Below are 14,192 nucleotides of genomic sequence, written 5' to 3' on the forward strand. Positions count from 1 at the left end.
TATATCTTGACTTATAAGGCTCCTTGTGCTCTATCATGCTAGTGAGGTACCCTTGGGCATATAAATGTTTTGGTGCTGAGTTTGTACATCCTCTATAAATGTCTTTTAATAAATAAATCATGATAGTCACTCTGATAGCAGTGTTAACCTCTTCCTTTCCTCTTGGCTTTCAGACGGTTCAGCCAAATAAACACTGAAGCTCCACTTTTGTGAAGAAGACAAAAATGGGATTGAGCACCAGTTCGGACAGAAGGCTGTGTCAAATTTTAAGTAGGGGTCTGTCATATGCAGAGTTGACCCCTGAGCACATTTCGCCTAAGGGGCAAAAAATCTGGCAAGGCAGCTGTTCATAAAGGGCTGAACTTTGGCATAAAAGACGAAGTTTGGAAATACAGATTAGTTGGGGACAAAGTTATTGCAGAGACACACAGGCAACAATTGCTCTTTAGCTAAACAATTCCTTTTACCTGGGTTCAAGAAAGTCAAGATGCTTACCAGGTGGAAGGGAAAGATAAGCATTGACTTATTTTCTCACAGTTTTTGTGTGGCCTTTCAAGCATGGTGCAGAACTGAGTTAGGGAAGGCCATATGCTCTTTGGGATTTAAAGCATTGCACATAAACGTTTCCTTGTTGCACACACTCTGACATTGTGCCAAAGCTGGATAGCACACTTTCCCTCCAGGTGAGGGTGCTGGCCAAGGAATAACAAATAGGTGCTCAGGCTTCTGTCGATGGGAGTTTTCTCATTGAGGTCAGCAGCCATGGATGTAGAGGTTAACATTCGCTCTTCTAAAAGACATTCCCTTCAATCAATGCACTGACTATGGTTTATCACGTAACAAAGGCATCCTGGCTGCTTCTTGACCCACAGCCTTTGACATATTTAATGATGTTTCTGTAGACAGATATCATCGGAAAGTAATACAATCACTTTCTGTTTGTGCCTGCCATTGGATTAATGTGAGCAGCACAGATGCTACACCCTGCACTCGAGGGTGCATGCAACTAGCTGAGAACTCTGTGCCTCACCCCCTCCCCCACGCCCCTCAACAAGTGTCTGTTTAGGAAGATGTTGCTCCTTGCAAATATAGCATTGGTCATTTGTTTGGTACATGTGTGCACTGCCTAATGCAGCAGAGGTCCCTTGCAGGGGCTTGGAATAATTAAGAACCATGAAAGTTTAGGCTTGGTTAACCTACATTTCTACACTCTTGTTCTGGTTGCTATCTGCAGGTCATCCTCTTGCAACACTGGCTGGCTCTCCTCTTGACAATGGGCAGAATTGTCCCAGATTTGCACAAAGTGCGGTAGCGGGCAGGTATGCTTTACCTGTTGGCCACAATGGCAGCTTTTCATGCCGTATCATCCCAAACCCGCCACATTACTTAAGCATTCCTGGGAAACACGCCGTTTCCATGGCAGGCGGGCTCTCATTTGCCCACCATGCCATCATCTCACAGCTTCATCATGCCAGATAGGGTGCACACCTATCAGTGCTTCCAGGCCATGACTGCTGCAAAGAAGACATGGCCCTGAAAGGCACAAAGACTGCAGCCCCCAGGTTCAATGACATGTCCCTCGAGGGCCTTTTGGGCGCAGTGGAGGCCCGCTACCCCTGTTCTGGCCACAGGATGGGCAGCAACATCGTCAATCTAGCTTGGCAGGCAGTGGCAGCGGTGGTCAGTGCCAACGCCCTTCAAAAGAGGAGAGCCACCCAGTGTTGCAAGAGGATGAATGATCTCCTCCCTTCTGCCAAGGTAAGTCACTCTTCTCATCAATCTCAACTCACACACTTACAAACCCATCACACATCCACTGGGCCCTCATTCACTGCCAATTCAAGGGACATTACCATTCAATCTCTCACACACACCTTCAATTGTCCTCATCCCGTCAATGAAATAACTCACCACCCACACATACTAAGCATACTTATCATCTGGCCTGGCAGGCATCCTGCTTACACTTTCTCTATCTCTATTTATGCAGAACAAGCTGGCACACAAGAGAGAGAGGTCACAGACTAATGGAGGAATGCCTGAAATCAAAGTTCTTACGGATTTTGAAAACAGAGCCATCCAGTTGGCTGGCGATGACCGGGACCGGTCCTGTGCTGACAGTGAGGTCGGCGCTGCTCTCCCAAGTGAGGATCCAGCAGTGCAACATCCATCAGACAACCATGCTGTGAGTGATGTTTCCTCTTTCACAGGCCACTGCCATGCACTAATTATCTCTCCTTGCTTCCGTAGGCACATCTGCCAAACAGCCGAGGGAATCCACGACCCAGGGCCTCCAAACAAGCCCCGGAGACAGCTCAGAAGAAGAACCTGAAGCCACCCTCCTTGAAGTCCCGTCACAATGCTCACCCACACCCTCCACCAGTGCAGACACACATCTCAGTGGGACTTAGCTTTAGAGCAGCCTTGGGATCACTATCTGGTGAGCACATCGTACTTTCTGCTCCACAGCAGGTGGAGGCAGGGACTTTCCAGGTTTATGGCACTCGGAGGACTGCTGAAGGCCAGAAATTTGCTGAGTCCAAGTCAGATAATGAGCCTCTGGACTCGGTCATGTCACAGTTACTGGAGCTGCAAAGGCAGGCTCGAGAACATCAGGAAGGGATGTCTGCTGCACTCCTCAGGTTGCAAGGCACGATGGAGGAGTCCGTCTGCCTTCACTTTGAGGCAATAATGCCAGCATGCCAATGCACTGAGGTCAACACTGGTAGAATGGCGGCTGCCATAAAGACCTTGGTCCAGGAAGTCACTCCTACATTGCTGCACGGGCTGAACTCCATCACTGATGCTATACTTGGCCTCCAACAGTGCGTATGCAAGAGGGGTGCAGGGCAACTCAATCTCACTCCAGCTACCCATTCTCCTTGAGTCAGGCAGGGCCCCCCGGGCACCCATAGGGAGGAGGATCAGCAGATGTACCCCGGCCCCCAGGACCATCCATCCATGTGACCCAGGGAGTGTCCGGCCCATCCAAATCCCCTCTTCCTGTGACCTCAGCAGCACAGGCTGTGGAGGGTGCCACTGCTACACAGCAGGACCCTGAAAGCCAGGTCTCGGCCTTCCAGAAGACGCCCGTCAAGGTCATCACAGACAAGGCGTAGCAGTCAGCAGGCTGCCTCCACCTCCACCACGGATGTCTGAGGAGCACCAAGATATAGCAGCAGGGTTAGGAAGGTTAAGAAGATGTAACTCTTTTAGAGCCCACCAAATAAACTAAATTAACAAAATGAGGGATAAATTAAACGCAGCCCCTAAGTTAGTGTCACTGCAAATCCAAAGACAAAATTTGAAGGAAACTTACAATATCAAACTAAAATGTAAAGAAGTGGTAAGAAGATGTAACTCTTTTGAGTACATTCACAGTTCTTGGTTTCCAGGAGTGGGACATGAACCCACAACCTTCTGATTCAAAGGCGAGGGTGCTATGAACTGAGCCACAGCTGACACCTCAAAGTTGCACAGCCTGGGCATGGGTGTTAATCACTTGTACATAATGTTCACAATTGCAAATAAACTCCCAAGAATGTCTCCCTGCCTATGGCTCCTTGTTCTGATGATCAGATGTGAAATCTTTCTGCACAAGATAAAGGCAGGTGTCTCAGTCCAGGGCCTCTTCCCTGTGCTTCATGCAGCCTTCAGACCAAAGTGATGGTCCGGCCTCTCACACCTTGGAAATATTACTGATGCCGCACCTCAATGGTGCTTGTCATTGCTGCCAGAACATAGTGGACAGGCGTCACTGAGTTCCGTCATTCTCTCCGTGTGCTCTCAGCACCTTTAAGGTGGGGCTGGCCCCGATCTCTTCAGCATCTGTGACCAGTGACCCTGTGCTCCAAAAGGGCTCAGGTGCTGAAGGCGGACGAAGGATCAGATGCTTTTAAAGTTTCATGCCTGAGTCTCTGTGATATGACCCTGATCACAGAGCGCAAGCGAGCTTCCCTCGGCCAGGTGGGAGTCAGACATTGTCAGGGGCTGTGTGAAGATCTATGAAATGTCCTCACTGCATGTCATCATTGTCCTCCTGCAACCGAGCGACTATTTGGGCCTCCACTGCATCTCCATGACAGGAGCATTCTCACAGAGGGTATGTGCTCTGCCATAAGCCAGATTGGAGTCATCGTTCATAGATGCAATGTGAGGATCTTATGGTGTCTCCTCACTTCATGTCGTCATCATCCTTCACAAATCTAGCAGCTATTAGGGCCGCCCAAGCCCTTCTGCCTCGTCTGGCCAGTGCGAGGGCCTCATTGCTGCCTTCGAGGACCTCCTCACCCTCACCAATGTCGACGTCCTCCTCATCGGTGGAGGTCTCCAGCTCTTGCATCTCCTCCTCAGCCAACCTCTCTCCCCTTTGCAGTGTCAGGTTTTAAAGGGCGCAGCAGACGATGACAATGTGTGACACCCTCTCTGGGCTATATTGCAGGGCTCCACCAGACTGGTCCATGCACCAGAACCTCATTTTCAGCATCCCAATGGTCAGCTTTGCTGCAGTCTGAGACCGCCGCAAGGTAGTCCTTGTCCCTGAGGAACCATCTCTGCAGCCTCTGTGGACCCTGGAAGACGTCAGGGATCTGTGACCGACTGAGAATGTAGGAGTCATGCACATTCCCTGGAAACTGTGCGCAGACCTGCAGGGTGCGTTTGTGGTGGTCACGCACTAGCTGCATATACAGTGAATGGAAACCCTTGTGATTGACTTAGTTGACCGCTTATTGCAATGGAGATCTGAGTGCCACGCGAGTGCAGTCAATGGCACCCTGCACCTGTAGGAAACCTGAGATCTGGGCAAATCCTTACATCTTGGCTCTCCTGGTCCTGGGTGAAATGCACGAAGTTGTGTGCCCTCACGAAGATGGCATCCGTGACCTCATGGATGAATGTGTGAGAAGAGGCTTGTGATATCTGTGGAGCCCTGAAAGGAGACAATGGCGTAGAAATTGAGTGCCACTGTCACTTTCATGGCCACTGGCAGTGGATGCCCTCCATGTTCTCATGGCACCAAATCCTGCAGCAGTTGGCAGATGTGACCGACCAGTTCTCTCGACATGTGCAGTCTTTGGCGACACTGGTTCTCAGTCATCTGCAGGAATGAAAGGCAGTGTCTATAGACCCTGGGTCTAGCTAGGCACCGACCAGCAATGGCTTGCTGTAGCTCTTTGGCAGCATATGCAGGAGCCCCAGCTGCTCCTCCTTGCAGAGGGTGCTGCTCCTCCCTCTGCACAGCCAGGCACCTCAGTTGCTCTCTTTGTCTTCTTTGCTCTCGTATGCCATGAGGCATACAGCTAGGCCACCAGGCCCCATGATCCTGATGTACTCCTCCCGCAGGATGAAAGGGAGAGACATGTGGCTATCATGGGCATAGTAAGAACCTGTCCTGGTTAGGTATGAAGGCCCCTTAACGCAATTGGGAGAATGCTGGCCACCACTTGGAAGGCCATAGACTAGTGCACTGCATGGCTGCCCGAAACCCCACCTTCCTCCACCCCACTCCACCTGACCGATTGGTGGCAGCTTTGCCCACTGGACTGCATGCTGTGCTCTCAGCTCAGGTGCAGGCATTCTCCTAACCCACACTGCAGGGCTGCACTGTTATCTTTAACCAGTGGGGAGACAGGTCCAAACCGGGATGATGACATTGCAAGAGGCTGAGTGCCTCCACCAGTGACTGCTCCACATCCAGCATTAGCAAGGAGATTGTACAACATGCCCAGTTGTCCAACTGTGCTGCAGTCCACTAAAACGCTCATTAGTTTGCAGCCTGTGCGCGAGGGGTGAAAAGCTCTGGAGCACTTGGTGGCATTTTGATGTCCCTGCATTGCTTGAGTGGGTAGACAAGCTAGGAGCCCAACTCCAATCATATCAATGTGGCTATGCCTGAACTGTCTCAGCTGCAGAGGAATGGTCACTTAATACAAGGTGTCCCTAATGTGTGGCCGCTTCCCTCACCCACACCCCCCCCACCCCGCGCGTGCTTGTGCGCTACCTTCAACCGCAGGGCAGCCTTTGCCCCCACCTCCAAGTTGCCTCAACCACAGGACAGCCTTTGCCCACCCCCAACCCCAACGCCTCAACCTTATGTCCAACAGGCTTCTCTTGCGAGCACTCCTCAATGTTACTGTGCACTCACCTCCGAGTTCCCCTCAAAGTGCAGTCCGCCAAGTGCATGCTTTTTATATGCTGTTGTGAAACACGTTGGCGTGCAATCACACTAACATGGGCAGATGATCCGGTGGGGGGATGAGTCCAGGCTGGTCTTATAATGATATGCCGATGTATTACAATAAGGTTCCCGATGTCCGATGGCAGGAAACACAGCCCCCCATCGACGGGCTGAGTGGATGATCGCAAACTGGTTTTGCGATGTTGTGAAACCAATTTTTGGCCTTCTTGCCATTTTGTTCACTCACGCCAGTGGGCACGGACGATTCTGCCCAACGTCCTATAGAGACAGCAAAGACTGACTTCCTCGAAGATGTCCAGGTACACATCCATTGACCAATTGGTGTAGGTCCTGAGACAGTTGAAAAGAAAATTGGACACTGTGTGAAACAGGCTGCTGACCTTGCTATCGTCTGTTACATGATGCTGGTCAAAACCAATTTATAATGTGCAAAAGTCAAGATGTTATGATAGTAGTAATTCGTAGCCATGTGTATATATATTTTTAACCTGTGTAACTTAATAAAATGTTTTTTAGTAAACTGTTATGACCGATGCAATTGGTAAAGCTGAATTATTTTAAAAATCCCAGAGGGAAACATTAAACAACTGTCATAACCAATAATTTTAAGTTATGTTTGAGATGCGACTCTAAACTCAGGAATCAGACCACCAGTTCTCGAGGTTTTACATTAAACTAAATGAAACATTTTATTAATTTACAGAGGTTAAAATATATGTACATATGGCTACAAATTACTTCTATCATAACTTATAACAAATTCCTAAACTAATCTCCATTAAGGCAACAGCAGCCCATAGACTTAATCAGACACCAGGCAAAGCATTTTTACCTTAAGAATTCAAAATTCTTAGTATATTGTGCAGTTTTCATACAAGAAAGAAATTGATATAATTGAAAATGCAGCAAACAAATTTATTTGTGCAAGGAAATTTTAATACTAAGGAAGACTTGAGAAATTTAAGCTGTTTCCATTGCAATAGGAGAATATGAAATGATTTCCTGTTGGCTTTTCAGATGGTGAAGGGATTCAACCAGCTGGATAGCAATAGACTGTTTCCAGCAGTTGATAAATCTACAAGAAGAAGACATGAAAATAAGCTTAAATGCAAGAGATTTAGCACAGAAAAGAGGAGAAATGTTGTACACAGAGGGTTGTGAGGATGTGGAATGCATTACTGGAGTTGCTTCCTGAATCAGAGACCATGTTGACCTTTAGGAATAGGTTAGAGAGCTGGTTGAAGGAAAGGGGAATAAAGGAATGGCAGTGGGGTGAAGGGTGGACACATGAGATTAGGACTAATGCTCGTGTGAAGGTTAAATATCCACATGGACTGGTCAGGCTGAATGATCTGCTTCCATGTTGGAATTTCTACGTAAATGTTCCTTCTGTTTCCCTGACAGTGCTGACTCTTGATGGAATATTGTTCCACAGGTATAAGTAAATCTGCAATATCTTGATGTGAATGTTTATTGGACCTACACCAATGCATTGAGTGTTGGCAGACAATTTATCTGTGAGGCATCACAGCTAATCCTCGAGCTGTCCTCATCTTTGACATCCCCACACGTTCTATCCATGAAGCATAAGTAGGTAATGATCAGGTCTGCAAGGCTCAATTTCCACTTCCTTAGCCCAAGGACATTGAGATTAATTTTTAATACCCTAACTCTCCCGCCCTGGCTGAGATCAGTTAATTCAGCTCAGAAAAGGAGTCAAACCTGCTCTGTGTGGCTTATTCCTCAATGAAGAAAAATGTAATTTATGTGAGTGCGGCAGCGAAGGAAGTGGTTCCAGTAAATTGCGTTCAATGGTTGTTCCGGAGTGGTACCACACAGGTTTGTGAAGTATTAGTTTGTAACCTATGGTGCTGCTGTCTGTGACTGACACAAAAAGAGGTCCTCGTGTTCGTGACTTGTGTACCTATTACATATTCCTAACCATGAGTAGACAACATAATTACAATCAGGACGATCAATGTGCGATTCTATTTAAGTGTCACATTTCTTTGGAGGTAACTTTTATCATCTAAAAGGCACAAGTTTCGGTAATGCCAATGTCCTAATAAATTCTAACAAAAGAATAAATTGTTACTCCCCATTAAATAGAAGGCCAAATTGTTTATTTTTTAATGTTGCATCTTAGTCTACCAAAGAAGGCACGTATTGTACTGAGTTGTATTTCATGTCTGAAACATGAAGGCTGCATAAATTGAGCTTTCATTTCTCAAATTATAGGGTTTGTCATCCAATTCTCAAGTAAGGTGTGCACCACAGAATAAACACTCTGCTCACTGACTGACCATGATCATGTTCAGCAAATAACAAGTCATCAAAACAGGTCTGTATTTACTTTAAATTAATAGCTTTATTCGAATGCAGTGATGACTGTTTGGCAAGCAGTGACACCACTGATGCTTGCATTGCAATGACATAATTTACTATTAGTAATAACTGTCTTCTAAAAACTGTATGACTGTACGAATTCGAAGAAAATGCTGGAAATGCATGGCACGTCCATCAGCATGTGTAAACGATAGCTTTGTATATTGGTGTGGATCTTTTATCAGATCAACACCTCGAGGCATAATTGCCTATTTACACACTTGAGGCAGAATTTTCATGGGCTGAACTGGGTCGGAATGGAGGTGGGTGACCAAAAGAAAAAAGTGATGTCAATGGCCTACACACTGGTCTGCCACCTTCCTTCCCAGCTGTGGGAAATGGATGTTTTAAAAAATATTTTTGGGGAATATTGTTATTCTGTGAAAAAGGCTGTGTGTGTGTGTGTGTGTGTGTGTGTGTATGATTTCAATAATCTGGGCAGAGATTAATAGGAGACAGGCTGTCTTGGGGGTTTAAAACATGAAAGGGATAGAGGTGTTAGGTTTGAGTAAACTGGCTGGATATAACATTTGCATTTTTAGATAAGTTGAGAGGTTATTTAGATCTCAAAGAGAAGTCAGAGGTAGCAAGAAACATATTTGCATCTTGTAGGAGTTCCATAGGTAAAAATGAAGTGGAATATTATATTTTATTGACCTGAAAGCAAAGACAAGATGGAAACATGAAAGATCTTATATTTGGAAGGATTTGAGTTTCAAAGGGGTGTGAGAACAATGGAACCTGAGATGAAAGGGAAAAAAGGTATTTTAGTGTTGGGATGTTGAGCTGGAGCTATGAGATGTACCAGCTAGAGCTGTGGCTGAGAGGGGATGCAGTTTGAATCAACAATCCAGTCAAGCCAGAAAAGTATTGGGCTGCAAAAAGCAGTCTTATTCCGAAGTTTGTATTTTTACAGCAGAGTGGAAGAGAGTTATGTGGCATTCCTTTATTGAAACTACAGCAGTTTGCCTTGGGTAATATTACTGGATTTTTTATATTTAAACATCCATTGGCTGAAAGGTGTTTACTTGTGGGTCTGACCAAGTAGCGAGTCTTTTTGGGGGAATGTTTTGTAAGACTAAGTTTAACTGTGAAACTGTAATCTTGTCTGCTTAAGTTTTATTTTATTATTGTTAATAAAACTTTTACTTTTAACTTTTAAAATCCCAAAAGTGTTAGTGGACCTCTTACTGCTGAGATCAGTACAACTTCTTCTCGTTTTCAGAATATGAGAAGAAACGTTACTTGCCTTCAGCAATGATGAGGCCAGTTAAAATACTTAAGGTTCTCAGAAGGAACCCGCCTTTGTTTTCTTTACAAATTTCCATGAGGCGGGTGGCCATTGGGAGCTATCAACTGCAGACCAGGTCTAGGGTGGTGAGAATGGGGTCAGTTGTGTTTTGAGTGCAGAACGCCAACTTATAAATCTCAGTGAAACAGAAGGGCACCTAACCTGTCACAGGATAACTCTAAAAATATTTTTACAAATTCTCGTCTTCCTACCCCACCTCAGGATCTTTATCTCCATCTGCCCTCTGAAATATGAAAAGTCTGCATTTTCCATTATTTTCCCCATTTCAAATGGCAGCCACAATAATGGCTGCCAAAGCGAGTCAGAATGTGGCCTGTATTTCCAGTGATTCACCTCTGTTCTCACCCCCCCCGCTTGCCCCCACCAGACTATCTGGTTGGCAGACACATCCCTGACCCAACTGACAACCTTCCTCCGCCAAAATACCCGATAGTTTCTACTTCCCGTCAGGGACAAGTTTGCAACCCAAAAAAGAATCCGCCTCCCAATTCCCACCTCCATCACAAAAATCCAGCCCTTGGTGTTTAAATGTGGAAATTCTGTGTGAGAACAAGAGCTGAGGGCTCCTGTATTGTGCATTAGTTAGAGTAGACCTTGAATGCTTAAATACATTTTTATTCAAAAATCAGGATTTTTCCACAGTAGCGTCCAAGTAAATTTTGAAAATAAAATCGTAAATGCTCAAAACTCTCAATGGTTCAGGCAGTATTTGTGCAGAAGGCAGACAAGTTAATGTTTTGGATGTTGACCCTCTATTAAATGATACCTTAAACAGTGGAAATAATTTTATTAGTTTGAATGGAAATCAGGAGAGGTGCATCACATTGAGATTGAATCAATATCATCCTATTTACATCATTGTTGTTCTGAGATGGTTCCTTCTACCTTGGACTCGAGGTGTGGAACTTGGTTCTTAGACAGACTGTAGACATACTCTGGTATCTGCTTAACACTTCTTTGTTAGTACTACACATAAACAGGTTACAAATAAGGCACATTACTCCTTGGCATGATTCCAACCTCTCCAGTGTAACACATGACTGACTGATATCAGTAGTACATTATCATCTACGTCATGCATTAGCATATCCCATCTCTTAACTCTTTGTACTACAATTATTTAAAATTACCATCATTAATTCCTCTGTTCCCTCCACAGATATTGCCTGACCTTCCAAGTATTTCCTGCATTGTGCTGTTTTCGTTTTAGATTTCCACTGTTCAGGTTTTTTTTTACAGTTCCCTCAACCTTGTGATGTTAATCTTTTTTCAACACCTCACCCAGGATCTAGCTTTGGGCCAAATGACAGTCCTCATTCATGACCGGAATCTGATGGAGGAGACGGGAGTCTTGGCCGCCAGGCTGAGAGCTGGCAAAAGCCCAGGATGGCCAGTCCACATGTTCCACTCAGGCACTTGACAGGCCAGCGGTGGACCTTGTCCTGGGATCAAGAGCCTCAGGGACGAAGATTCCAGCCGCCAAGAGCAGCCAGTCATTCAGAGGCCAGCAGATCTATTGAATGCAGAGCTACCCCGGAGGTGGTGGTTGCTGCTGGTATGACACCCAACCAAGGGCTAGTATCAGTTTTGGATCCCAGGCCACAGGTGAGTGATGGTGGAGGTTGTGGGGGAGGGCGGTTGGATTCAAGGGCAGAGGATGGCTCTGAGCAGGCAGGCCCCTTCTACCTGATGCCGGGTCCCTTGCTCAGGCACTCAGTGCTTTTGAATGACGAACCCCCCACCCCACCCCATCCCACACCGGGAGGCCGCAAGCAACGCTGCACAAGAATACTTATCATGTTCCCTGCATGGCAAGCTCCCATCCCACCCACCGCTGGGTTAATACCAGTGGTGGTGTGATGAGACCCTTAAGTGGGCATTAATTGGCCACTTATGGGCCTCAGTTGGCAGGGCATGAAGGCCATCCATGGGCCTTCCCATCACATACTTAATCGTGGTGGAGGCAGGAAGGTGACGAGGTTCCCATCAGTCTGATTAAATGCATTCCTGTTAGCAAATGCGACGTGAGTTTGGAGGCGGGGGGCATTTAATCAGTGGAAGAGTGGTGGGAGGGGACCCCGCCACCTTCTCCAGGGCCTTGACGTTAATGCCCGCTTAAGGGCCTCATCCTGCTGCTGCTGGCATTCAACCATAGGAAGATGGGGGATTTGCCACCAAGGAAGCTCTGTCGGGTTTGCTTGTGGGTTCCTGGGGTGGGGGCGTTCCTTCGTTCAAAGGCACTCAGTGCCTGATTGAGGAGTACTAATTTGGGAAGGGAAGTGCCTGCTGAGAACCACCCTTCTGCCCTTGCTGCTACTTCCCCCTTCCCCCCACGACCCCCATCCCACCCTCATTCACCTTTGGCCAGGGGTGTCTCGATGATCCTGGGTCTCTGCTGGCTGTATTGTTGGCATCTACCACAAGCTCCCACTGGCACTGCCTGCAATTCACGGCTGCCAGCCTCTGGGCAGGACCTAGGCACCTGGGGTCCTTGATCCTGTGGAAGGCCTTCTACTGGCCACTCAAGTTCCTGATGGATACTTAAATTGGCAGGCCTTCCCGAAAGGAGGTGACCTGGAACTCTCGCTGGCTCTCCAGTTGGCAGGTGGGATCCCCATTGCCTGCGTTAAGTACTGCTCTGCATTCCTGGAAATCTAGTGAGAACTGGATCAGGCTTGGCTGCTATGAATGCCACTTGTATAACCTTTCAAATTGGGATCACAAATGAAGAATAGCCACTAGGTAAGCAAGCAAGGGACATCTAGTGTCTTTGGAACTTTGCTGAGGACAGTGATTCATTGTTGTCAGGAAAGGAAGGGAGAAGGTTGTATACATTGATTACAGGAGGAGATTGTTTGCCTTATCTCTAGTACGGAGCTCTTGGGTAGTAAGTATCTTAATATAGGGGAGTCCAATTACTTTAGGAAAAAGCTGAAATATGTTTATCTACTTTATAATCATATTTTCACTGCCAGCCAGCAGCACGTTGGCAGTGTGACACAACCTGGTATCTAAATTCATCTGTTTCAAAATTCCTATCGTGGTTTCATTTTCCACAGATGGAAGCCTCGTGACAAATGTTTTGTTCCACTCACTGTTAGCTGACAAGAGTTGTCATGCAAGTTCTGGTACTTTGTGGCTAAGCAACAAGATTGTTACCTACAACAGCTTGCATTACTCTTGATAGGCTATGAATTATTAATTCTCAGCATATATAAAAACATACACAATAATCAGCGATGGATCCTTCCCAAACAATGCTTTCCTCTGAAATGCAAACTTAGACAAACTCAATAAAAGATTTTTTTCTCTTTTGTGAACTGTTGTGGTCTGTGTCACTTCCACCCACAATTTGCCAGATTTTGACTCCCACATCTTGAGTTAGTTGGCTGCAAAATGATTGGGAGAAAAGAGTCCACAATTATTTTACATTTGTTGAAATACATACTTGGAAACATAGAAATTGCAACTGCCCTACCAGTCCTTGCCAGCCCTTACTCTCTGCATGGACAAATAGTTCTAATCATATTTACCCACCCTGTTCCCACATCCCCACCTCATCTAATCTAATTTCAACAATATTTTTGCACCACCCACTAACACTGCAAGTGAATTTCACAGCCTCACATTTGTATGTGAAGAAGTTTCTCCTCCCTTCTGTCCAATATCATTCACATTTAATCTTGTACCTATGGCCCCTTGTTCTTCACTACACAACTACTGGAAACAGTCTGCTTCAATCTAACCTGTTCCATTCTTTCATGAAAGCTGAGGGAAAAGCACTAGATTAGTGCCTACTCTGATAGCCCAGGAAAGGTTCATGCAATTGAGGGGAACTGGAGAGTGGGTGAACATTTAGATTGTTTCAGATTCAAACTATTAGAAAACTTTATCCCACTATTCCTTTCCTTTCAGTTTGGAATAATATTACCCTTCCTGTGAATACATGGAGTTTAGTTTAACATATGGTGTGTGCATTTCAGTCAAAAATAACCTGTTCCTTCATGGATGCATGAAAGGAGACAGATTTATAATAAACATTTTTCAACATTGAAAATTGCCCTTTGGGGGCACTTTTATTTTTGTGCCCTCTTGAATTTAATAAACTGTGCTGATAGAGCGCATGGTTCAAACCTCCGTGATGTTAAAAAATCAGGACAAAATCGATGAAATAAAATCAATTTTCCCAAACTACAATGCAGCTTGATCATCTGATCAGTTAACCATAGCCATTCATCGAGTGGATTGCTGGATTTTTTTTGAAGAGTGTTGTCCGGCAATCAGCTGATTTTGACC

The sequence above is a fragment of the Cetorhinus maximus genome, chromosome 24 (genome assembly GCF_964194155.1).
Source record: "Cetorhinus maximus chromosome 24, sCetMax3.hap1.1, whole genome shotgun sequence".
Taxonomy (NCBI): Eukaryota; Metazoa; Chordata; class Chondrichthyes; order Lamniformes; family Cetorhinidae; genus Cetorhinus; species Cetorhinus maximus.